Source organism: Cygnus atratus, chromosome 4 (assembly GCF_013377495.2).
Source record: "Cygnus atratus isolate AKBS03 ecotype Queensland, Australia chromosome 4, CAtr_DNAZoo_HiC_assembly, whole genome shotgun sequence".
NCBI classification, from domain to species: Eukaryota; Metazoa; Chordata; class Aves; order Anseriformes; family Anatidae; genus Cygnus; species Cygnus atratus.
This window is the reverse complement of record NC_066365.1, coordinates 52,965,932-52,991,597: the sequence shown is the minus strand read 5'-3', so window position 1 is coordinate 52,991,597 and position 25,666 is coordinate 52,965,932. Positions and strand designations below refer to the sequence as shown.

Here is a 25,666-nt window from a genome sequence, read left to right as displayed (position 1 = left end):
TTCAGACTCCTTTTTTGGAGGAAGGGGGGGGCTGGTGGTTTCTTGTTATTGCTTTGAATTTGAGGGGGATCGGTGTGTGTGTGTCTTTTTTTCCCTCCTCACAGAAATATGAAAAAATAAGAAACTGAAAGTCATGAGGAACTTACACAGAACAGCACTGTAGAATCCAAACAGAGCATACACAAAATAAAACTCTCCTTGGTTTCCAGTTTTGACAGGTTTTATGAATGAGACATTAGATACTTCCATACAACATCAAGGCCAGGCTGGATGAGCCTCTGAGCAACCTGGTCTAGTGGGAGGTGTCCCTGCCCGTGGCAGGGGGTTGGAATTAGGTGACCTTTAAGGTCCTTTCCAACCCAAACCATTCTTCTGCATGTTCAAACATTTGTATTGACTTCACAGCTGTATATTAGCCATACAATCTGCAGCATTTGAGTAATAATTAATTTTTCCAATGACGCTGCAGAAATTACTCCTAATATTCATGACTAGTTAATGAAATAAGGAAGGAAAAAGTTGTTTTTTTTTTTTTTTTTTTTAAAACATCTTTCTAGAAAAAAGCTACAGAAACTACCCCTATAGTTCTACAACAAAACTTCATGATTTATGTACCAATGTCGTACTGAAATACTTTGGAAAAAGTTTACCAAGTAGTAATCACACTGAGAACAATAGAGGAGTTTTTGCCAGAGTACTTCTTTAACCCCACCATCTCTCAAAAATGACGACTACAAGAGACAACCAAACCACAGCACGTTGGATTTGTAGTTTCACTTAACTAAATGACTATTCAAAACCCATAGCTAGTATATTGACAAAAAAAAACCCTTGGTAATCTTTTTTTCTACGTTGAATTACGCAGTGGGCACGATCCTCTCTGCCTGTTGCTCCAGCTCCGTACTGGCATCAGTCGCTGCAATCACACACGTGAACAACTGCACAGTGGCTGTGAGACAGGCCCTCATTTGGGGCTCTTTGATTCTTTCCTTGAAGATAATGATGAAATGCTTTTAGAATAATGTAAGCACATTCCTGGATACCTCTTTCCTCTTCCATTCACATCCCGTATTATGCTTTACTGCAACACCCGTCAGTATAAGTTGTTCCCAGGTTGACAGGCCACGTGCCACCTTTCTCTGCCACCATGCAGTGGAAAGGATTCTCAGCATTCAAAAGGGAAAAAATATTACCTGAGACACAAGTCAAGATACGGTTTATTACCTGCAGTTATCACATAAAAACTTCCACCTTTCCTGAGTCTGATGGAAGAACCTATTAGGAAAAAATTTTTAAAAATAAAAATGTCTGAATGATCAGAACTGAGTTTTATGTTGTGTCTGATGCTTCCCAACCCTGAGCTATGAACAATGTTGTTAAGTAACACAATACTCCATTAAAAACAATAATAAAAAACCACAAAGGATTATCTTTAAACATACTTTGAACATTCTTTTAAACAGACTTTATAAAAATACTGTACATTTCTACCTCATGGTACCAATTTACATTGTTTGACAAAGGAGATGAGTCTGGTGAAAAAAAAGCAACAAACCACCAGCTCAGACTCTATTTTTTTTTCTAGGTCTCTCCTCTTCATGATGCCCTCCCCCAAGGCGAGAGCCGTGTCCTTGGCTCACAAGGACGATTGCTATCAGTATAGCACGAAATTTATTTCTTTTTGGAAGTATGATGTACCAAGGTTGTAAAAATGGCTGACCCATGTCCTACACTACCCACTGCTACATCTTCTGCTGCCATTACCAGTGGCAAAAGGCGACGATGAACGATGACAGCACAAGCACAGCCCACGCCACGCACCTGCTGCAGTTTGAGGAGTTCCCCACGGCTTCCTTCCCAACCTGCTGCGTAGTGCTGCTGTTAGGAGCCACATCGGGCACCAGAGAAGCAGCCTGATTTTGTGAAAAGCATCTTCCACAAACAAGCAGCTATTCTTTCCAGTCTTAAGTGAAGATAACATACAGCAGAAACTTTTTGACAGCCTCTTATGCCATGGAGAAAGACTTGCAGGGCCCAACTGGGGAGCTACCACCACGGCTCTGCAACCACGTTTGCCAAAACGTTGTTAGTGCTCCAGATCATCCCCTGAGGTTCCAGCTGAAAGGGCAGAAACAGGCCAAAAGGAGGTCAATCACAATGGGACGCAAACTCACCTTCTCACCTCCCCATGAAACCTCACCAAGCACACGTGTTTTGGGCCACACTTGGGCCAGGAGGTCAGACTCAACCAAGTGCGTGGCTTTGTGCCCAATAGTTTGAAATGACTCTCAGTAAGAAACCGTTCAAGTAAAGAGGGGTCACCAAGTACAGCCTGAGGTGACAGCAACCATTGATTTTCTACTAAGCCCGCAAAACTAATGATTCTGGGTCAGCCCCTAACAAAGAGGCCCGCACGTTACAGAAATTAATGTCTCAGCAGAAACGCAGTCGTGAAAACTGAACTCTTGTTATTCACTGGGCCATGGAGGAAGATGCCGATGCACCTGAAGGACAACCTGAGCCATTGCTGTGTCCACACATAGTTTGTTCTTGGCATGGACTTTGATCTTTAAAGCATGTTCCACAGACACGTTAAACATATGCTTTGCTTTTTATTAAGCACGAGCAACCAAAATTATTATGTACACAAATATTATATACACACCGTAAACGCAAGATGCTGCGGTTACAGGGTGTTTTATCAGAAGATGAAGGGCCTGGGGGTGAAGCTCATAGCATCACGTGAAGCTGATCAGCACTGCTGCGTGTTAGGTTACGTGAGAAAAAGCTCGTCTCCACAACGAAGCTCAACGGCAAGTGAGGGAATCCCAATTACCCCCGAGACACTAACCCAGCCCCTGCCAGGGCTGTCCCGGGGTACCTCATCCCCGTGGGCTGGATGTGACCTCAGACGAGTCAAGGGAAGCAGCTCTCCAGGTCAGCCCTTCAGACTGAAGAGGGTCACTGCCTACAGGAGTAGGGAACTTGCACACGCAGCTTGGCTTCACCTATTCAGCTTTATCTTGACCCACCGCGTTTTCTCACCCTTCCACTTCTCCATCCTGCTGGGGGGAAAGTGGGCAAGCAACTGGGAGCTTAGCATGTTTCAACACACATGTTTCAGCCTCACCTTCCTGCGAAGGATTTGGTGCTTCTGGCCATCCCCTACATCTTTTGCCTCTATACCCCTCTAATTCCTTCTTTAAAACTCAAATGCACCCTGCAAATACCTTAAATAGCACACGTGGTGCATGTGTAAATATTACCAACAGCACACACAGCTGCACAACCCTCCAGCCAGGATCCGGGCACATTCCTGGGGTGCTTGTGGCCCGCCCTGACCCCAGGGACGTGTACCTATTTCCCACTAACAGCTCTCACCCTGGTCAGCCCAAGAGGGGCCTGGGCGAGCGCACTGGCTGTGTCTGTGCTTGCACAACCGCTGAGTGTTCCTGCCTGTGTTGATTTACGCAGCCAGATGAGTGTGTTTGGTTGGCTGTGCCCCTGTGGGACTACGTGCTCAGTTTTGCTCCTGGCTGGACCTGGGGTCTTGGAGCTGCAGGTCCACGGAGGCTCTGAAAGCCTCCATCAGGCTACCGGATTCTGCAACGCCTAACACTGCAATCAACAAAGTCAAAAGTTAGTAATCTGGGGAAGTACAGGGATTCAAGCACTCCCTTTGGCAGCAAAACCACACAAATGCTCCAAGGTAACACAAAAAAACTTGATGTGAGACACCGAAGGGAGCTCAACGGCTCCAAATCCCAGCACCTCCTCATTAGACCATCACAAGAATTTGACCACGGTAACGTTATCAGATAATAAGACCAGAGGCAGACAGGCTGCTGCACAGCTCTTATTTCCTCCCTTTCTCAGTCTGAAAGCATTCATTAGCAAGGAGGAACTCCAAAAACATTTACTGATCAAATTAATCATTACTCCTTTAATAGCTTCCTAGCTGTGAGAAAAAGAACCAAATTATCTCAAAACTCAAAAAAAAAAAAAGTTACACCAAGCAAGAACCAGCTAAATAAAACACTGTTCTCCAAATTATTAAAATCACATGGCCAGGTCTTTCCACTCTGCCTGGAAAAAGGGGTCACACAACCACTGTGCCCCAGCAGGAAATTGCAACTCAGAACCTCAGCTGCTTCACCTCATCTGGAGAGCCACTTACCCCTGGATTCAACAGCAAGCATCATCCCCACGCATGACGGGCATCAGTTTGTGACTTTTTGCTTTGGACAAAAAATTAATGTGACTTCTGCCACAAACACTGGGTATGACAAAGCCAGGTTTCCTATGATTTGTACTTACTCCTATTCTGCTACCGAATGTGTCAGCCTCAAGTCTTCGGCTCATAAAAGCCACCACCCTGCTTAGGGTTACCTTAATTAGGAAACTACGGCATATAACAAGGAAGCCACCGGCCAGGGCTTGCACGCCAGGCTCCTAGAGTCACATTCCATCCTTTCCCAACTGCAAAAGCCTATAACCCAGCCAAAGATTACAACCACCACAACGTGAGAGCGACAGCACGCAGCATACTACAACTCCAGCAGGTTATTCGGTGCCCACTGACAGCTAGGAACATGGTTTGACTTAGCGTACTGAGGAGTAAATAATCCAAATACACATATAATTACAGCCCATAACTACAGTACACTGAAAACCAAGGTGGGCAGCAGTGACAGTTTTCCCAACGTGACAGTCAGATGTCAGATTCTGAACACAGGTTTTGTTAAGAACGAAAGAGAAAGCTCCGTTTTGAAGGAAGTTCCCTCAGTTGCATGCTCACAAGAGCCAGTATTCTCCTCAACGCACATTTCCTGGGTTTCCTATGGGGGAAATCAGGCATCTTCACAGCTCTAACTCCAGCGATAATTAAAGAAAGACATAAATGGAGCCCAGACCTACAGACACGCTTAGCCCAAGTCTCCCAGCTATCAGCACTCTTTATGGACAGACAATGTCAGACCTCTCAAATATCTTCCGTCTGAGGATGAGAAGCCCCATGGCTTGCCAGGTGTGGAGAAGCATACCCAGCCTGTCGGGTTGCTGGAGCAGGAAGGGAAAGCCACGGTGCCAGAGGCTGCTAAGTCCCTTCACATAGATAACCTCAGCCAGTAACACACAGCAGCTGATGCTGTCTCTCTCCCATTTCAAAGCCCACCCTGAACTGTTGCATACATCACAGGAAGCCACACTTCTGCTATAAAGCAGACTGAAATCTACCAAGGGTGTCCACGTTAGCAGATTTACTGGCACCACAGAGGAACAGCACTACTACAACACACCTTGTTGCATACAACCCCTTCTCAAGTGAGGAGGCAAAGCTGTAGTGCTTCGTTGCACAAACAGCTGAAAAAACCTCCAATATGCAAGACTAAATAAACGAATTACTGCTCTTGCTGGAGTAGCAGAGGAGCTGGAACATCTTTGTTAACAAACTTCACGATAAACAATGTAAGTAATAAGCAGAAATACAGGCACCTCCTGTCTGTGCTGGAAGAGGTCAGAGTTCAGTGCTTGAGATGTGAGATGAGAGAGGCGCAGAAGGAACTCCCCCACCCCAGCAGATCCCTGGACTCACAGCAGATGACTTACCCTCCCCAGCTCGCTGGTGGGAAGTCCGTACTGGAGCACTAAGTCCTCGAGACCTTGGCACCAACACCCGCTCAGGTCACAATGAAGAAATGAGGAAAGCTGCAAAACAAAAACACGTGGCACGTTAGAGGTTTTGTTTATGAGGAGTCAAGGAGGGATTAATGAGAACTGCCGAGCTCCTGGAGGTCAGGGTTAACGGAACAAATGCACACAGCCACCCTCCACTGCACCAGGAGGAGGCACGAGCCTGGGAACCAGAAGAGCAGTGCAAGTGACCAAGTAATCCCAACATCATCTCCAGTTAGTCCCCTAAAAACTACCAGCTTTTAGCAATGCGCTCCAGGAGAAGCAAAAGCAGAACAGAGGCAGAGACCCCTGGATCCTTATATTACAACTCAGGGATCTCCACAAACCGGGCAGGTGTCATAAGCTGACATTGGACTATGACAGCTCGGCACGTGAGCCACAAGCTACAAAGCACACTTTAAATTCTCTCTCCCTCTGCACCACATTACAGGCCTGTGGTTTTCCCCATGCATAAACACTGAATATCTGTGAGAAAGCACCTTTAAATGAAGAGGAGCCCTAAATTAGGAAAAAAGCAGCAAGAACTCCTCACTACACAGCACATTCATAACCTATATCAGAAAATAAAGTGAAAAATCTTCTCTGTTATGCCTGTGTTCAGCAGACAGCAAGCATATCATTTATTTTTGCAAAGTCTGTACACTACAACAGTCAGACCTCAACCTTCCTGCCCTCTGGTAAACAATTACGTTAATGCTGTGGATTTTGGTTTTGAAAAATATATTGGAACTGTTGCCACATAGCGATAGAAGCGAGGTTATCTCCCCATCAGAAGATACTCCATCAGTGGCAGCAGATCTGTCAAACCATGCTCTAGGATTCAAGGTATTATTCAACTTCATATTTCTCTCCCCATCTGGAGAAAATAAATATGCAAGACTGCAGATACAAATCTCATCTGCTGTAAAGCTTCAAAAATTTTTTTTATTAAAGCAAAAGCCAGTCTAAACCAAGCCAAACTGTATTCCATTTTAAAGAGAGCTGTTCTTTCCTGTCCTTCTTCTAAAAGGAATTCAAGAACTATAAATCCCAGTAAGTACCAAGACAAAACAGATCACTAAGAGAGATAAAAATGTTCTCTTTCAATTTGTACTTCTCATTTGGAAACTTAAAAAATGAATCTTTTATAAACAAATGAAAAATAATTTTAAAATCTAAAGCTTTTTGAAGAAATCGAGAAAATACACTCATTTTTATTTCAAAAACGAAACTCTGATTAAAAAAAGCCACCTCTTCCAGTGGGCAGGAAGGAAGCAGAACAATGCTTCGTGCTCGTTAGCCTAATATTCTAACCCAATTCAATGGGCACAGTTGTGTGGACTTTTGTACCAGATGATCAGATTTCACTGAGAGAGAAAGAGAGAGAACACGCGATGTGAACACCCTCGTGCCAGTAGAGCCAAGAAAGTAGTCATTCCCTTCTGTCTGAGATTCACGGGTTTCATATAAACAAAACTTCCTGGGGTAAGCCTTAAGACCCCAACCTGCTGCACAGACTGGGCACACAGGCTAGGTTTTTTTTCCCCCCTAATAATTCTAAGGGGTTGCTTCCTGAGATAAACAGATGCTGGCATGACCGTTGTTATAATTAACCCTCTTCATCCTATATATGAAAACTAATTTGCTTTAGACAAGCCTAGTGTAACTGCAACAGAAGCAGCGGCTAATTCAATAAAAAACAGACAACTCAAAAGGCATTTTATGTCTGGAACGAGACGAATTTTCTTCTTGCCTTCCCTCCGCAAGACACAGAAGGAAGGCGATGGTTAAATCACAGCTTCCCCAGGACAGGGGATCCCTGCTGGTGCCTTTAAAAAGTACTCGGAAAATTCTTCCTAGCAGGAATAACTGTTGGTAGGAAAGTGCGAAACAGTTTCAGCAAGAGCCACCTGACTTCAAATCCAAAGAGACACCGCCGCTGACACCAGCTCCCGACACGGTGCTGCCGCACACCCAGCATTTTTTATTTCCCAGCGGAGGACGTTCGCCCGGCCCAGCAGCCCTTCCCAGTTCCCCACGTCCTGCACAACACGTCCACCTCCCCACCCACATTCTCGCCACGCTGCCCGCCTTGAAAACTGGCAGATTTGAGAACAATGACTGGGGGATGAAGACAGGACTGTTGTGTTTTGGTTTCCCCCCCCCCCCCCTTCCTGCTTACATAACTTAATAGGTCAAAGAAAACCTCAGACAGCCAACAAGCGCAGCAAGCTGTCTCCCAAACCTATACGAACGAGAGTAATTAATTTAGGACTTGATTAAAAGCAGTAAATTGGAAGGCAGATAACACGCAAGCACAGATAGCATCCTTCAAAAAGGAATCGGCAAATGTTTAACGCCCACAAAGGACAAAGGAGGAACATACTGTTTCAATTAGAGAAATAAACAACTGGCTGCTTGAGGCAACGCTAGGTGCAAGCGCAAAAAAATTAAATAGTCTCCCTCTCCCTCCTTCGCAAAGACAGGGCGACAGCTACGTACACTTCAAACAGAATTAGATAGCCCTGGTTTTCCACGGGACACAGACCTGCAGTTCACTCCTCAGCTAGCCTCACAGGTGCCACCACGCAGCAAAGCCTTGTGCACATGACAGCACTTGAGTTAGAAGTAATAAAAACAAGCAGAAAACACCAGCTGGCCAGGAAGAGACCAGGGAGCTCTCGCCCCTGTTGAGATGCCAGCACAAACCTCACTTTCTGTTTTGAGAGCGCTACAAAAGTAACATCTAGCTGACGAAGACTCCCCGGGATCTTCAGCGCCTGACCCTCAGACCAAAGCCACTTTCTTGAGGTTAAGCAGGTCTTTGTGAGCAAGGAACCACGGCAGCTCTCCTCCCCTGCCCCACCGCAGACGGCATGCGCCCGGCAGCTCCTCGCCAGGAGCTAAGGAGGTCAGCGGCTCTGACTGCTCTCCTTCCCAACCACCTTGCTTTACAGAGGGCACTTCAAGTTAAATATAGAAGAGGCAGGTTTCCTATCGCCAAGCTGGAATAATACAGTCTGAAATAGGTATTATGCTTCAGCAATTCTTATTTCCCCCCCTCCACGAAGGCCACGTTGCATATACGGCACGTTCAACAGCAATACAACTGCACTTTTGTTCTCACTTTAAAATTGGGAAAAAAAATCTACACAAGTGCAATTTGCGGATGTGCAGGCGAGTCTACTTCTGTCGACTCCGATTTAAATCGGCTTCATGTAAACACTGACACCAAAACAAAAAGAGATTCACCAGTTCCCCACGTAGGCTCCTCGGACAGGGCTCAGTGCTGGCACATCTCCTCACGTGAGCGACAAGGGGTCTTCCTCACCTCAGAAGCTTCTTTTGTAGGAAAATAATAGCGTTAGGGAATACGAGTTTTAGGGAGTACATCACTCTGGAGCACTCCCTGCTGCATCTCTGACAGTAATGGCCATACACACCTAATAGCCTGCGAACCTGCCGGAGTTGGGCTGAAACTCCGAAGGGTGTAAAGTCAGCAACGTGCACGTTGGCAGGGATGCAGCTGCTCTGGGAAAAAATAACTACAGATTCCTGAATTTCTGTGCTTTCAGAACTGAAGTACATATGAATTTATGCATGGAGACTGAGGATATATATTACATATGTACAGTACTCGTAGTGATGAACGAACCGCATCACTACGAACCCTGTAACGGGTATCGTGCTCCAGCCTTCCCCCTGCACGCACAGACACAGGCATGCTGCATCTGGGTTGTCACACTGGGAACTCTGCCTTAGATGTCTTTTAAACAGGGAGAGAAGGATCTCTCTCACTCCTCTCAAAATTTCCACCTCCTTCCCCCAGTTTAAAAGTACTGGAATAGAAAGAGTCCAGCACAACATCAATATTTAATAAGTACAACGTGGTCACCTCTTTTAGGGATGGATTATTCTCTTTCCTTCCAGAAAGCCAATGATCAGTTCCTAACCGTAGCCTATCAGCCTGCTGGTAAGCCTCCTGCAACCACCCCGAAAACACAGGCTGCTGGAGGTTTTCAAAAAGAAAAGGAAAAGAGGAGGATGAACTGAGTTTTGTTCTGCTGTTTCTAGGACCCTTAGCGTGTAAATAGTTAAAAAACAAGCAAACACAGATTACGATTTTCTTAAAGCAAGAGAAGTGCCAGTTGCATTAACAAGTTGCGCTTCAGTCTGACACGAGTGAAGGATGCTCATGACATGCCTGAAGGGTAAAAGAGCCATTAAGAAGGGGGTAGGGGAGAAAGCTGCTGTCACTGCCTCAAGAATTTCCTGACGTTTTTAGTATCTACCTTCCTTTGTCTGCAAAGAAATCTTACCTTCTTTGACAGTAGATTTTGCCAAATCCATAGAAGGGAGCATCTTATACGTTAATTCACCGAGTGCCCTAGAGGGCTGAAAGTCAGAGAGCATCATTTAGACGGCATTTCACCTTCCCAAGTTTTTGAGGGTCAGGAAGATGTAGTGGGAGGGAAGGTTTTCACTTATCCCGTCATGTCTCAGTACATTCAGAAGCATTTCTTTCACAATTAATGGCTCAAAGTGAAACACGTGTGGCGCCGTATCAATTATGAGCTCTGACAAGTACAACAAAAATGAAGAGATGCAGTTATCCATTATTTGCAGGAGGGGCCCCACCCTTCCCCTTCCTGGTTAAAAAAAACATTCTGGGCAATGACCTTCTCTAATCCAACCTGTAGGAATTATTAGGCTTTTTGAAATATAATCCCTACATTACGTGCCAGGAGCTACTATCCAGCTCTCACCCACCCAGATGAGCAGCCCGTCGCCAAGCTCCCTCCCTCTTTCTGGCTCGGCGGGTGCCTGCAGCAGGCTGTACCGCTGGGAGGGCTCCAGCAGCCCCCCGTGCCGTGCCACAGGGCCAGGACACGCTCCTGGAAAGGGCAGAGGGGGAGGTCAGGTCCTGCTGGGCCAGGACTGAACGTGGGGATGGGTCTCCTGCCTCCCCACAAGGCATGTCAACCATGGAAGAGACAGGGAGAAGGGAAAGGCTTGGTATTCGTGACTGATACCCAGGCCCGTCCCCTCCATTTTAGTGATTCTTTCCATGAAAAATGTCCAAAGTGGAAGTTGGAAGGTGGTTTTGTCTTTTCCTTTACAGTTTTGCACAAAGGGACAAGGGGAAAAAAGGGCAGAGCTAACCAACTTGCCTTTCACGCTGCCCTGGACCGAATCTGTATCCTCATTTTGGCAACTGCCAGATGTTTTGCATCCTGCCCAGGGCAAAGGACAAGTCTGCTGCTCAAACAGCTGCTTCTCAGCTCGCTCCAGCTACAGCGTCAGCACGAGCTGCTCGTTATATTTCTTCCCATGTTTACTTTAAGCTTCTTACCCAGAACTTCCTAGTGCCTACCTTGTGCTCTTCCCTCACGCCTCTGAAATAAAACCAGCGGTTGTTTTCTGGCCGGCACTGCAGCTCTGTCCACGTGAAGGCGATGTTGCCCGAGGGGCTGCCGCATGCTGACTCCCTGCCCTAGAGCAGGGACTTTACCCTCCAGGCAAAACCCAGGGAATCGTGCACACAAAGGAGGTGCAATCGAGCCATGCGGACCCATTGGTGGGGGAAGATGAGGAGAGCCCAGAAATGTCCCGTACACAATTCCTATGCCCTGAGAGGGGGTTTTGCAGAGCACTCAGCATCCCCCGCAGGCAGCATGAACCCTTCTCCCCCAACTTTCCATCCCCAAGCCCGTCCCTTTCCTCCAGCTTTCAGCATTTCTACAACCACGACTGCTGTTCAACTTGCAGCAGAAACCAGACAAGCAGAGCAGACAACTAGCTGCTATTACGAAACTGTCTGAGGAGACATCTGGGCTGAGGCTGGCGGCTCTGGGTTGTTGTGCCAAGAAGCACAGCACGGTCCCCAAAGGGGTACGTAGGTATTGCTCCACTGCGACTGGCAGGGCACAGCCCCAGCACCACTGCAGCTTGTCTTCCCCCCAGCGGATGGCAATCAAGTCGTATTTTCTGTTCGCTTACCCCTCCTGACCCAAGCTTTACCGTTCACAGAAGCCACACGTTTGATTTGCTGCCAACACTTCAGCAGCAACACAAGTGTGCTTTGAAAATGCTGAAGTTGGAGGAGCTGAAGAGAAGGGGAAAAAAATAAACGCAGAAAGGAAGAAACCATAAACAATATTTGAAAGCAAAGGAGCCTGGAATTCCTCTCAGAGATCTTACTCTTAACACTCCACACAACGGGGTGCAACTTACCTAGCTGAGCATTTTTCCAACTACACGTGAAGCAGCAAAACTTACTTTCACGCAGGCATCAAATGTTAAGGAAGGAATTGGAAGCCTGAGAATCCACGCCGACATCTGTGACAGAGGGTAAACCACGAGGGTTAGAGGCAGCTAAAGATGTTCGTCCAGAAGCTGCTGGAGAGAAAAACATTGCCGAACGCTTCAACTTCTCAGCAGACATACCATACTGGAGACCAGGTCTTACCTGTCACTTGGAGAAAGACCTGAGGGCGATGAGTATTCAGGTCACACACACCTTTTCTGCAGCAACCGGCAGCACTACTATTCATGTGATAAACACCCACGGCACAGCAGGAGCCAGTGGCGATGAATAATGCAGGAGATCCAGTCGCTCAGCCACGTATCATACCCATGGGATATGGAGGCAGCATTTTAGCCTAAGCCATCCTTCCCCCCCAGGGCACAACATGCTTTTTCATTATTTTCTCTCCCCTGCCTGTTCCGCACATACATTCGCAGGTCAAACCCAGCCAAACAGGACGGGCTGTTGCAGAACCGGAGACACCAGCAGGAACGCACTGTACCCTCTCACAAGGTGATGTTAAAATACTACGTCACCTGCTCAACGCAGGAGCTCCACAAGCCAGAAACACAGTTTTCCCAACCAGGTACTCCTCTGTCCACATTCCCCAAGAGAAGTGCTTTCCCACCACTAAGACAGTAACTCCACACGGCATTAGCCAAACCAGGAGAAATTAAAATGGAGCCACACGCGGCCTGGACTTGCAGCCCTGCCTGAATGAAGGCAGCTCCCTAAAAGCGCGCTGCAAAACTGCACTGAAATCTGAATCGGAGCCAACTCCAGGTCTACAAACGCGTTATCCCTCCGCTCTAAGCACCAGCTCTCCCAGCTACCGACTTCAGGTGTTCATCCCGAGCTCTGTTACCCCTGTTTAATTCTCCCCAACCCCTCTTCTTGACACTCTCTCGTACCTTCCCGTGTACGCAGCGCACAGCAGGATGCTTCGCCTTAGAGCAGCCTTGATGCCTGCCATGTCAGGCAATTCAGAGCTCAGGGTGCCACAGGACGAGGCACTTAGCAATGCCAGCCTGGCTCCTCTGCCACTTTCTGCCTTTCCACGTCCTGCTTGGCCAGGCCCTCTGCCAGTACTGCTGGCCTTCACTCAGTTTTCACATCAGCCTGGGCACCCACTCACTCTACACATTTATTATGCCATTAGAAGAGCGTCTTTGTCCCACATCTGCATTATTTCATACTGTTTCTTTTACGTTTATTTTCAAATATTCAAGAAATCTATATAGGCATATTTGCCCAAGAGGAGATTTGAGGAAGTTCAGGCAGACTCTCAGACTGCACACTTCGAATGAGAGCACTGAAAAAACGCAAAATAAAAGGCTCAAGTCCCTCTCCCGCTTTAGTCATAATCAATTTTAATGACGCTGTTACAAGCCCTCCTGAATTTGGCTTCAAAGCCAGCCAAGAACCCTTAACTGCAACTTATGCAGTGTGTGCTACCAGAAACCATACCGAGTCTGCATGCTAGGACAGCGCATCCAAAACTTCTCGGGGAGGAGCTGCTTTGTTGCAAGGGGGATCTTCTCTTCTACCTTACAAGCCCTGGCCATTTCAGTTCAGGAGGCGTGGGGGGAAAGACATCACATTTTTTCTATACCTTAAAAGATCTCCTGCAAGACTATGAAGGATTTGGGATGTATCACTTATATATGTGCTCAGCGGAATTAAGGCAGAACCGCTGTTAGAATTAACTATCACACCTGTCCCATCTCCATTACCTCAAATAAAACAACCGATTTTAAGTCAAAAAAATAAAACAGAAAGCCAACAAAACAGGGTCAGCGAGTACTGGGAATATTTCTTGCTCAGAATAGCTTGTGGTTAATAGAAAAGTCCTTATTTAGCTTATTGCTTGATTTATCATTTTTGGTAGCGAGCTGACTCACCATCCAGGGTTGATCACTTCAGGAAGTAAAGAGGATAAAAAAATACAGCAGCTGTGATTTCACAATTCTCACCAAGATAAATATATTTAGATCACTTTTTTTTTTTTTTGGTTATGACCGCAGGTCTAGTGCTCTGAAGTATTTGCTCAATTCCTTATCTCTGATAGCGAGATCTATCAGTGGAACAACAGCCTGATGAAAAGAAAGGTCAATCTTTTGATCACCTTCCAAAAATACAAACATCATCTTATTGCATCACATAATCTGCTCTGATGCTAAAACCACTTCACTAGTGTATGCTGTTAGGTTTTGTTTGTTGATTTTAAATATACCAACTGGAGGCCACTGGTAGAAAAGATCCTGCAGTTTCTCCTGCGGAAACACTGACCGACTCTTGTAGCACCACCAGGAAGATGCATGCTTTCCACAGAAGAGAAATTAGGAAGACAAAAGATGCAAAAGCATCAGCTACAAAAAAAAGTCATGAGAACCACTGCCTAAAGAGTGAACTGCAAGAGGACAAGAAATTTGGTACTTACTTGACAGAGAGATTATTTGTGCATCTATGCTTGCTCCCTGTTTAGGCAACGACTTGCCATTGATCTTAGGATTATTTCTGACTTGAGAAGAGTGTTCACTAGGCCTTTGCCATAAATTATACAAAGTTTTCCTTAATCCTACAGGCTTCAGAGGTTTATTCCCTTAAATTTAGCCAAGTTCCATCGTGTAACACACAAGCACAGTTCTTAATTCCTTTGAAAGACAAAGAATAACATTTGAAGAACTACATGCTGTAGGCCTGCACTTAGTGCTTCTGCTTTGTTACCGAAAATTAACATTTCCCAGTGACGACTTCTGCTGGTGTACAACTACACAGACGAGAAATACAAGTCAGGATATGCCAACTCATCATCAGATTAAAAAACTAATTTTTTTTTCTTTTTATTTATTCAAAAGAGTAGGAATTAAGTTGCTTGCTTTGGAAGCTCTTTCACAAGACAAACACTACAAATGCGTTTAACAAATTGACGACGGTAGGCCTGCAGATTAATTAGATATATACTATGCCCAAAGCGTGCTCAGTTCGGTTCTCTTCAGGTTCCCCATTCTTAAGGTCTCAAGACCTGGATTTCATTAGCATATGGTGTGTGGTGGGGTATTTTTAACTAAAATCACACAGACACAAGGCAGCTACGTCTTCATTACAGCAAAAGTCTCTAAATGAACTTCCTCTTGAAGGGGAAGGAAGTTTTCCTACAGGACATTACACACACGCGCTGCCAAATGGTTATATTTACACTTCGTTCCAAAAAGTGGAACTCCAGAATTAATACGCTGCTGCAATATCGTTGAGCCTACAGTAAAATGCCCTGCACACTGCTACAACCACTTCCATTAAAACAGAGGAAATACCACGCCAGGACAGACCTGACAGCAGCTATTAGCACATGCTCCAAAAGGAAGCAACAATAAAAAGAATATTAAAATTCACCCAGATAACGTTCCCTGACCCTAGCTCACTTACATCCCTTCTCGTAGCCAGAAACGACTAAAATCTCCTGCCACCCCCGTGTTTTCAGTAAGGCCTCCATTCCAAAGAAGCACAGTGATTCCCCCTCACCTCAGGATTTCCGTTCATGCAAAGCCATCCAAGCCCATAAGAAACCAAAGAGCATCATTCATCACAGCAAGAAGGATCTCGCCTACCAACGCAGTGCTCCACATTAAATTCAACATGGAATAAGACTGATTTTTTTTTCCCCAAATAAAGGGTTTTCCTGGATGCACGCTGCCGTGCTTTGTCCTAGCACCCACCAACTGAGAGCACACCCATTTGTGCCGCATCAGGAATGCGAGCTATGTTCAGCATCTTGCTTGGAGGTGCTGCAGGAATTTAGGGTCAGCAGCAGCCAGGGGCTGTAAAATTTACTCAAAACGGTTAAGTTAATCAATATAGCAAAAATGCGACCTCTACACCAGAGGCAGAGGGGCCAGACTCATTAACCGAGTACCAATAACAACCAGAAGCATGAGAACAATGCTGGTTTTGACAGGGAAGTTCTGGAGCTTTCTGCGTATTGATCTTCAGGCTGAACTGTGACAAAGATGCCAGGTATTACGAAATTAAAAATTAAAAAGAAGGTGCTCTACAACAAGAAAAAAAAGCATGTAATACACAAAGCTAATTGAGCTGAAGTACTAATGCAGAAGTCTGAGGAAGCCTCCAGTAAAACAACTGGAATTTAGCCACTGATTTCACAGAACCGAGACAGATTTCGCAGAATCTACACGAGGTCTTGCCAAAACTGAAAAATATGATTTGAAATCCTGTTGGAGCTTAAAATAATTTTTCCCTCAGCCATGGCACCTCCAGGAGGTACTCTGGTGGATTCTGAGACAAGTGCAGGATTGCACCTTTAGGAAGAAGGCCCCTGGCCACAGCAGCACCGAGACTTAACAGAGGTGGCTGTAAGTCAGAACATCACAACTCTATACCAGACACTTAAAAAAAACCCTAAAGCTGCCAGAAAATACTATGAGAAGTGAGCAGCCACAGCCTCAGCTGAAGCCCTCAGCAGCCAGGAGGAAGAGCTCCCATTGTTCACAGTTTACCCAAATAGGAAGCTGGCTGTGCTCAGCGCTCCTGCTCAGAGCCGGTGGCTCCAAGGCTTCCTGCTGAAAGTAAGGGTGTGTGTGTGCGGGTCTACAAACGCACGTATAGATGTGTGTATGGACCTGCACACACATTTTAGATGCCTAGAAAGCCAACCAACTTTGAATCTTCATTTAAAAATCAACTTACTCCTACAGTCAGTAATGACAGGGAAAGTTAGTATCGCGTTTAAGTTTATACTGAGCTTACTACGTGCATAAATAAGAGCTGGAAATATTCCGGAATAATTCTGCCTACTTCGTGTAGGCAGAATTTAAATGGAATAAAGAGTGCCGGACCCAGCAGCATGAACTCTGAGTACGACTGCGCAGTGCTCAGCTCAGCGTAAGGAATCGTTCCACATACCTTCAGCTGCGGAAAGTGAGTGCTGCTGTTCCACAGCCAGCAGAGTCAAATGCTTCACGTAATGGTCGGGTTTCACATCCACGCTGATTTAAGCCACCTGTCCCTCCCAGCAGCAGCTGGCCTTTGGAGCAGCTCAGCTGTCTCACCACAGTGACACAGTCAGAAGGATGCTCGCTGCGGCTGCTTCAAGTCCAAGCACCACCACCCCCAGCCTGCCCATCCCCGTGCTCTTGCCCTCTTGCTGGCAATCCCTCTCCCTGCTCCAGGGAGGAGATTTCAAAGTGATGCCTCGTCCAGAGCTGGGTTGTGGTGATGCTTCTTGGTGGGGACAGAGCGGCCAGTGCAGGAATCCAATAATTTCTTAAGGGTCAATCTCCCGACTCGTGCTCGCTCCAGGGCTCCCACGATGAGTCGGATCCGTGCTGGGCGAGACCAAAAGCTCTCCTCTTCTTTGAGGGGTTAGTTTTCAGCTGGGTCCTCAAAGCAGTCAGCTTGCGCAGGAGGCCACGAGGGTGCCAGGGACAAGGAGAAGGCGTGCTGTAGCAGCTTGAAGAAAAGGGACAGCCTTTACCAGCCGCTGTCAGTAACAGCCGTAACACTGATTTTGGAGCAGTCTAAAGCGATGTGAAACCGTGCCCATAATCTTTCGCCGCGCCTTTAAACCTTACTGAAAGATGTCAGATCCAACGCCTGCGACAGGCCAAGAGCACCATCAGCACAGTGACTCAGATGACACACGTAACCTCACCACCGCACCTGACTCACATCCTGGCCAACCGCGCTTCCATTATTCATTAGTGCTTTAAACCACGGGGGAGTTCTCACTGGAGCCTTCCCTGAAGCTCACAGGAATCCACAGAGGGGCTCGAATAAATATCAGTGTTCAGAGAAAGGCAATGAGGAGCCTGACCTAACTTCAGCACAGAAGAACGGGTCCTTGCCCTCGGAAGGTCCAGAAGGAGGACGCAGCAGCTGACACAGCCCTGCTCGCATGGGAACAGCACAGAAGGGTGACCCCAACATCTGCCTAAGCAAAAGAGCAAAAGCCCTCTAAAAGAAACTAAAGTTTCTGGCGCACACAGCCCACAGTAACAAGCTGCAAAGAAGCATTTGTTAAAGAGAGACCGTATGTCAGAAACATCAGCTGGGCAATGCCCAGAAGTCCTGCGGTCTTCAGCAGGTGCAGGGGGTGGAGTGCAGCAGGCAGCAATGGGGTTTCGCTTAAAGAAGCATCACAGGAGTCCCTGTACACTGGATACCTGGTCAGAAAAATACTTACCTGGCAAAGAGGTGCCAGCGCTACTGAAGTTGAATAGCTGATGCAAGAGTCACAATAGTATTAGAACGCACCGACACTGCATTCCAAAGACAGCCAAAGATTAAAAAACGTAACAGAGACCAGGGAGTTGTTCTGCATCCCTTCCCAAGGGAATTAAAAAGCACTACGGGCAGAGGGATTTTCCATCACACTGATTTAAGCGTGGTCTCAAATCAGCGCAGAGTGCTTTGGTACAAGCCAGAGAATGACCCTCTTCGCAGCAGCAGTCAGCAGACAAAATCTGTTCCGAGTGAAATCAGTGGGTTCTGCCCGTCTCTTCCATCACAAACACCAGTGGGTTTTAACATTTCTTTTCACTCACACGTACACAAGCTATCAAATCTTTAGAGAAGTCAATGCACTAAACAGGTAACAAAAACCCCACAGCGCACCTTACATACAATATGCTGAGAGAGATGTGTGCTTAAAAACCTGGTTTGGGAGAGCACCTTAACGCTCTCAGGAGGTTCCTGCCAGGAGCCACCTGCCCCCTGCCCCCCGGGGGGCTACTGACCATCCTTCCAATTAACCCTGCTTGTCTGTACTTCTAACTTCAAAATAGTCTACTAAAAGAAATCAAGTATCAAATCTATTTCCAGTTAAAAAATAATCCATAACTACTTCAGGTCAAGCATTCTGCTCTACGTTTAAAGCTTAAGCCTCAGCCTTAGCTGAGGACATGGTAGTTCACCTCACATCTAATGAGGGTTGGCCACAGCAGCTTGCCTCAGACTGAAGAAGCACTTGCAGAGTAGACGGACCAATAAGCAGAAGCAGCAGCAGCTTCTTTTCCCACTTCTGTACAAGATATATGAAGAGAACAGTTAAAAAAAAAAAAACAACACCACACAAGCACTTGCCTTCTTTTTCACAAGCAGGTTTGTAATGCCCCAAAAACGTAACTGGGCTAATTCTGTGAACCCTGACAACTAGGAAAGGAAGTGACTGTGCTTTCTTTGTATAAGCCAAGCAAAGATTTCTATTTTGATGGCTTAAATGAAACAGGCCCCAGGAGAGGAAATAAATGTGAAGTGAGTCATCTGGCACATTACCTCTGTTGCAGGTGAGGCAGAGAGCAGCACTCCCATCTCTGCACGCAGTCGCGGATGAAGTGCCCAGACAAAAGCACGCCTTGCCAGGGTAGCAAGAGAAGATATCGGTGAAAAACGACCCAAAACATCTTCCTTCTTCAGTAATTTTGGGACAGATTATTGCTGACTTTAGAATAGTCTAAAAGACTTCTGAAGGGATACCTTTTAAAGAAAGCGACGCTCCTGGTTTTCTTCAAGTTGGTCTCTTTCTGCAGTTTCTCCAAGGTTCACTCCCGGCCAGCTCCTTTGCCAGAAGTGACGCCAGGCACTCTCACTGGCCAAGGCTGCAAGTTTTCTAGTGTTTCTGAGCCCCAGTGCCATTCAACAAGTTATAAGCCAAACTGTTCTTATACTGTAGGTAGCCTAGCCACCAGCAACCCAAGTATTAATCTCTTTCGTAGGGTCAAAAACAGAGGGGAAAAAACCTCAAGAAACCGTAGGTCATTCAACAGGAAAACAAGAAGCAGAATTCACAGAGGACTAAAGCTCATGCCATCTAATTAGTGTTATTTTCTGTCACAGCTCCAATTACTACAGATAGATATTCTGCATTGCTGACATGGGGGCTCGCTGTCACACTTACAGACTAGACTCTACCTTGTGCTGCACCTTCCAAGAACCAAGGATACAAAGTAAAATACAAGACTTAAATCTCAGTACAAAACCTGTTTCAAAACTCGTTCTTGGAGAGCTTAACCTACATTGAAACAGGAGGCGTCTGCTCAGAAACACAGTGCATCAACATGCTTTTTCCAAACATATGATATGTTTCCTCTCCAGCTATGAGGTCTGGTTTAAAATGTCAACTAGAAATTTTGTCATCTATGATTTTCCATTAAGAAGGTACAACTGTTACTTTGAAATTAACAAATTGCACAAAACACAACTGATGGTATAATTTATCCCAACTTAGAAAAAGCCCATCTCTTCCTGATGAAACATGAGGCACCATACAAATTTAAAATACTCTATTGCCTTTGTGTATTTACAACAAATGCAGATCCTTTACAAATAACTGTTGAAGACGGTTTTCCTTCTGTATCTGTCTATTTGCACAAACTTCATCTTCTAAACTTCACCGAATAAATTAACAAATTGAAACTAAATCTAAAAGAAATCGCACACACCCTTTTACTGCAGACCCTACCGGCGATACAGACGTCAGTGTAGGCACCCATTACCTAGATGCACCAGGGCCCAATTCAGAGTAAGATTTATGGTCAAGTTTTATGCAAAAAGAAAAGTGTGATGGTGACTACTGCCGGTAACGAAACATGGGAACAGTGGTTGGGGAGAAAACTATAGAGGTTTTAAAACAATTGAATGTATTCCACCTGAGAGCACGGAAAGATCAAACTCTTCTTTTGCACTTAAATTTTGTTTCTAAAGACTCCGTCTTTTCTTCAGAGACGCAGTTTAGCAGGGATAATACGTTTCCTTTAATCTCCCCCAATATAAAGGGAGTAGATGGCAATTCCAGCGAGCCTCAGCCTTCCTTAAGCTGAATCGCTCTCAAGTACAGTGGGAGGTAAATATCTACAACCGTGCAGCTGTGCAAGCTGTATTCCTCCTAGTTCGCTACAACTGCCTGGGTACTTAGAGGTACCTGTACTTCTTTTTGGATCCAGCTGAACCGGTACCCTTAAAGAGATTTCTTTAAATACTAGGTCAGTGAAAAATGATAACTGAGGCCAAACACAAAGTGAGAGCTCAGAACTGGAAGATCAAGGATTTTCTTTTACTATTAACAGCGAGAGTAGCCTTGTACAAATTGCTCACACTTGCCGTAAAACGGGCAAGAAAGCTACTAAAACACACAACCACCACAAATAGCACCCGTGGCTTCTTGACAGATGTGATAAAACAATCTGGAAGAGATAACACCTAACATCCTTTAAATAACTCTTTTTGACACTGCTTAGAGACCCTCCATTTAGGTTTATCCTGTGCATAAAAAATGGAATTAGAGTTCTCCTCTCCACAACTTTCCACAGAGAACGACAGCAGGGTACAACAAAGCGATAACCAAGCAAATGGGACACGGTAAGAGCCATAGAAAAACGAAGGCACCTACTGCTCACAAGCAAGAAAGCCTCGGCAGTCAGAGGAGCTTCAGGCTGACAACTCTCGAACCAAACCCCTGCAAGATCAGATGCACCTTCAGGACTTCAGCCAGACCTGCCCACGAGGCAGGGAAGACGAGCCAAGAGCCTGCTGTCATCTCCCCCTGTAATGCGACTTGCTGCCTAGAAATGCACAGCTTCTGGTGCTCTTAACCCCTAACTTACAGGACGAGACAGGCTGTTGGAAGCCCGCGTGACATCTCCAGATCCACTGATAAAAGATAATACACAAGTACGTAAGCAAACATATGCTACACGCGTTTTTTGTTCTTATGGTTTCCTTCATTTCAGGTCCAGGTAAGGCATTTTATACCAAAAAGCTATATAAAGATTGTTTTGTTTTATTGTGAAGCCTTAGTTATTGTGTAATTTATGTGCAGTGTTACTCGTATCCCTTGGAAGGTTAGGAGGTAATAAATTTGGCTCCATTTGAGTGGAGCACAAAGCTTCCATTAATTTTACTCACAGAAAACCCAGGCGCCTATAAATGGTTGCAACCAGCAGCAGCTCTTCTCAAGCGACCCATTTAGCTGCTCTGTTTGGTGGAACAACTGCTAACAACAATAAACTGGAGACTGAGCAAGACTGCAGACTGAGGAATAACACACGTACCGTAGCCCATGACTGAGGAGTGTAAGAAGCTTCCACCTTCCTAACAGGGCACGTGTTTCAAATAACTGCTGCACCAGCTCGTTAGTGTGAACGCTGCAATCAACAGAAGCAACTTCCATCAGCCAGACCTCTCAGGACAGGGCAGTTTGATCCTCAAATCCTTACTGTGGGCAAACATGCAGCAACTTCGCTCAACTTCTTGCTTTAGATCCAGAAAAACTGCTGAATCCCGATCAATTCGTAAGACATCAAGAATCACTATTTTCCCTTAGCGATTACAGGAAGCGATGCTCAGCATCCTACAGGATATAACCAGGTCCTTTCAGGACAACAGCTACGAGAACCAAATAAAACCACGAAGATGCATCTACTTAGACCTTCTGAAAAACCTGTACAACACTGATGCAGTTGCACAAAGGTCTTACAGCTGCGAGAGCTGGCTGCAGAAGTGCTGCCAAATGCAGCGACTGATTTAGAGCTGATAGCAGCTACAGCGGTACTGCACAGCACAAAAGCTTTGTGCACACGCCTGGTGCTTGCGCTAGAGAAGCTTTAGTAACATTTATTCTCAAAGTCCATCTGCATTTTGCAACACTTTCTTTTCTGGCAGATTTCTGCAGTACAAGTACATATTTGATGTCTGCAAAAACTCAGGGCCAAACTGGTACCAAAGGTCCTTGAACTGGTGGTGGGAGAGAACTGCTGCAATTTACAGTGACTGAGGAAACGGCACCGCGTAATCAACGTGGTGGTAATCAGTGTGTATTTACTTTGTCAGAGGAAGACAAACAGGTTCAGGGAAAAAGGCTGGACAGCCACTTTGCTGCCGGGGAGAGAGGGTTAGGTACACATAGGGGATTTCTCTTTCTGACAGGGACACAGGCAGGAAGCACTGAAGGAAAACCTGGCCGCTCTGGGTACCTCTGGGAATCCACGCCAGCGGCACAGGCGTGAAACACAGCAGGGCTACCAGCCAACCAGCGGCACAGATCACAAGCAGCAGCAATACACTGCAAGACACTAAGGATTCGAGAGCAAAAAGCTTCCTTTTTACCTACTGCAAAGCGCTGAACGGAGATGAGCGTCCATTGCATTTCAGTGCCTTTGTTCAATTCCAGCTCTCAGGAGCCCTGCCAGACCATCCCTCCAGCATCCCAAGAAACTCGTGATATTTCTGAAAAAATAAAATCAAATGCACCCCAAACCTGATGCAGCTGTGCCCAGTGAAAGAACTGTACCGGCTCCGGTACCCATTTCATTGCGCAGGGAGTTTACACAGGGAAATAACCCACCAGAACCCCAGGGGAGCAGAGGGAGTAGGACGAGCCCTGATGGTGCAGTTAATTCCCAGTGTTGAATCAAAAAAAAAAAAAAGTGCCAGTGCTGGCAGAAACAAGGAGGCAGGGCCACATCACACAACGTGCAGAGGGAAAGAAAAAAAAAAGAATATGGATAGCCCCTTTCAGCAGTAACTTACCAGCTTCGCTTTAACGTTAGTTTTCCTCCCACACAAAGGCATTTGGCTAAAAGGATGTTCTTCATTCTGTGAGCACTCCTTTCCCAGAGAGCCTTCTGTACTAATATGCACTCATCCTCCCTCCCTTTTAATCAAAACTGAAGCAATTCAGTGGAAGCTCTTATTTCTGCAGCGCTCGGAACTGCACGGCTTACACAACTACATGCACTTCTTACAACCAAGGGGCTGCAAAGTTCAGTGATTGCACGTAATGCTCCAATAATTAAAAAAGAAACAAATACAGGAAAAAAAAAACGGTATTGTTTCTCTGAAGGCAGCAGAACTCCACCTCCCCACTCATCAGCATCACGTTAAGTCATTTCTGTGTTTCTCATGGACACGGCTCATGAGTTTTGGAGGCAGAGCTTGCATTGACCTCCCTCCTTTCATTTAAGTCAGCAGCTGGGGACTTAAAAAGTTCATCTTTATTCTCCAGCCTTTGGCTTAGCACTGTTTTGCGAATCTCAGTTCCTTTGAAGAGAGAAACAGGCAGAGCCCTTGACCTCAGAAACATCTGATCTTAGATAACTGAAGAAGAAACTGAAAAATAAATAATAAACGTATTAAATATTAAATGTTAAATTCCTTTATAGTGAGGGAAAGAAAAATAGCCAATAGCCACAAGCACATCAACAAACACTATGTGCAAGCCTTAAGTAAAAAATAAAATAAAAAATATTAGTTTTCAGCTGAAATTATTTCAAATGCAATTAAGCATATTTCAAGCAAGATTTATATTAGTGCACAAGCGCTAGATTATAATTAGTTGGCAGCGTTGTATCTAAATTCAACTTTTCTTTATCGTGTTAAGCCTTAATGAGAACTGCCTGCAATTTTGATGACTTGGTGGAGGAAAAGATGTGCAACACCGTATTAGCACAGTTCTAAGGAAAGAAGTGCTTAGCTCAATTCTACCATCTACTATTTTTTTGCAAGCATTTAAAAACACAGCCACTAGGCAACTACTGTAACAGTTGCTAGATTTACTGAGCTGGCTGTTTTAGAGAGCAGGACAAGAAAAAAAGAAGAATTGTAGATCAATTAAAAAACACAGCTGAGTTCAGATCAGCTTCTTTCTCATCGCAGAGGTTGGGTAAAATTGCAAGTGAAACAACTATTTCTCTTTTGGCTGAACATCAAGAAGATGGACTCAAAACATCAACAATTGCATCCTGTTAAAAAAGAAAAAAGAAAATGAAAAATGAAAAAAAAATGTCCCCCGCACCCTTTTGCCCTCAAAAAGCAAGGTTCTCAGCCTAGTGACTGATGGGCTGACAATCTTCAAGGGGAAAGCACAGTGCACGCATCAGTATAAATGCGAGAGCCAGGTTTTGGCCTTACCTGAGCCTTTGAAGCACCCTGAAGCCTCTGGAACCATAAAACAGGATCAGAAAGGGAAGAAAACAGTTTGAAGAAAGAGCGATGGAAAAAGCAGTCAGACGAAGCACAGCCAAAATGAATTTTGAAACCTGCTGAAATCCTGCTCAATACTAAACCTTCACCATGTCAAACTGTAAAGCAAATGTAGAAAAATTAGTCATCATCTCCCATTCGTCCTTACGCAATATCATCCCACTCATTAGAAAGGTGCCTGCTTTTCTGGACCACAGGACAAATGCGGCAAAACTGGCAACATCTGCAAAAGCCTCAGCTCTCCCCAGACGAGAGGTCCCAACCACCTCACCCAGGCAGAGCCGCTAGGGCAAGGTGACGAGCACAGGCTGCAAGAAGAAAACAAGAAAAAAAAAAAAAAGGAGTTCAAGAAAGCATCAATACCCTGCCAGTCCAGAATTACCGCTTGGTTTTCTCCAAACCTACGCCAGGGTGTTAAGTAGCAAGGGAGGTGTCAACACCCAAAGAAGCACTGCACAGAATTATCCGACCTAACACCTGAACCTGATGTAGACCTAGGAACTGTAATTTGTTTTAATTAGAGATGACTGGTAAAGCTGATTAGGAAGCTTCCAAGAACACAGCATCTTAGGAGTACCTCCACACTGCTCAGAGAGCAGTGAGAAGCTGTATAAGCTCAGATCCATCTATTTAAGAAAAAAACAAACAAAAAAAACATTTGCCCTTCCATCATATGGTGCAGATGCTTTTTGG

The 25,666-nt window shown here is 45.5% G+C and overlaps 1 protein-coding gene across 24 annotated transcripts in view; it reads right to left on the bottom strand.

The window, feature by feature from the left end:
* Window positions 1-25,666, bottom strand: part of APBB2 (amyloid beta precursor protein binding family B member 2) — a 170,916-nt gene that overhangs the window by 111,051 nt on the left and 34,199 nt on the right. For 19 of the 24 annotated variants that reach the window (XM_035555365.2, XM_035555219.2, XM_035555247.2 and 16 more), the window contains one exon: window positions 5,608-5,706. The gene's annotated coding sequence lies outside the window, so the exon portion shown is untranslated. Of the gene's footprint in view, window positions 1-5,607; window positions 5,707-11,952; window positions 12,013-16,900; window positions 16,920-23,098; window positions 23,219-23,521; window positions 24,733-24,901; window positions 25,282-25,666 lie in introns of those variants that run through there. The other 5 variants (XM_050710198.1, XM_035555199.2, XM_050710194.1 and 2 more) reach the window with 5 other exon arrangements.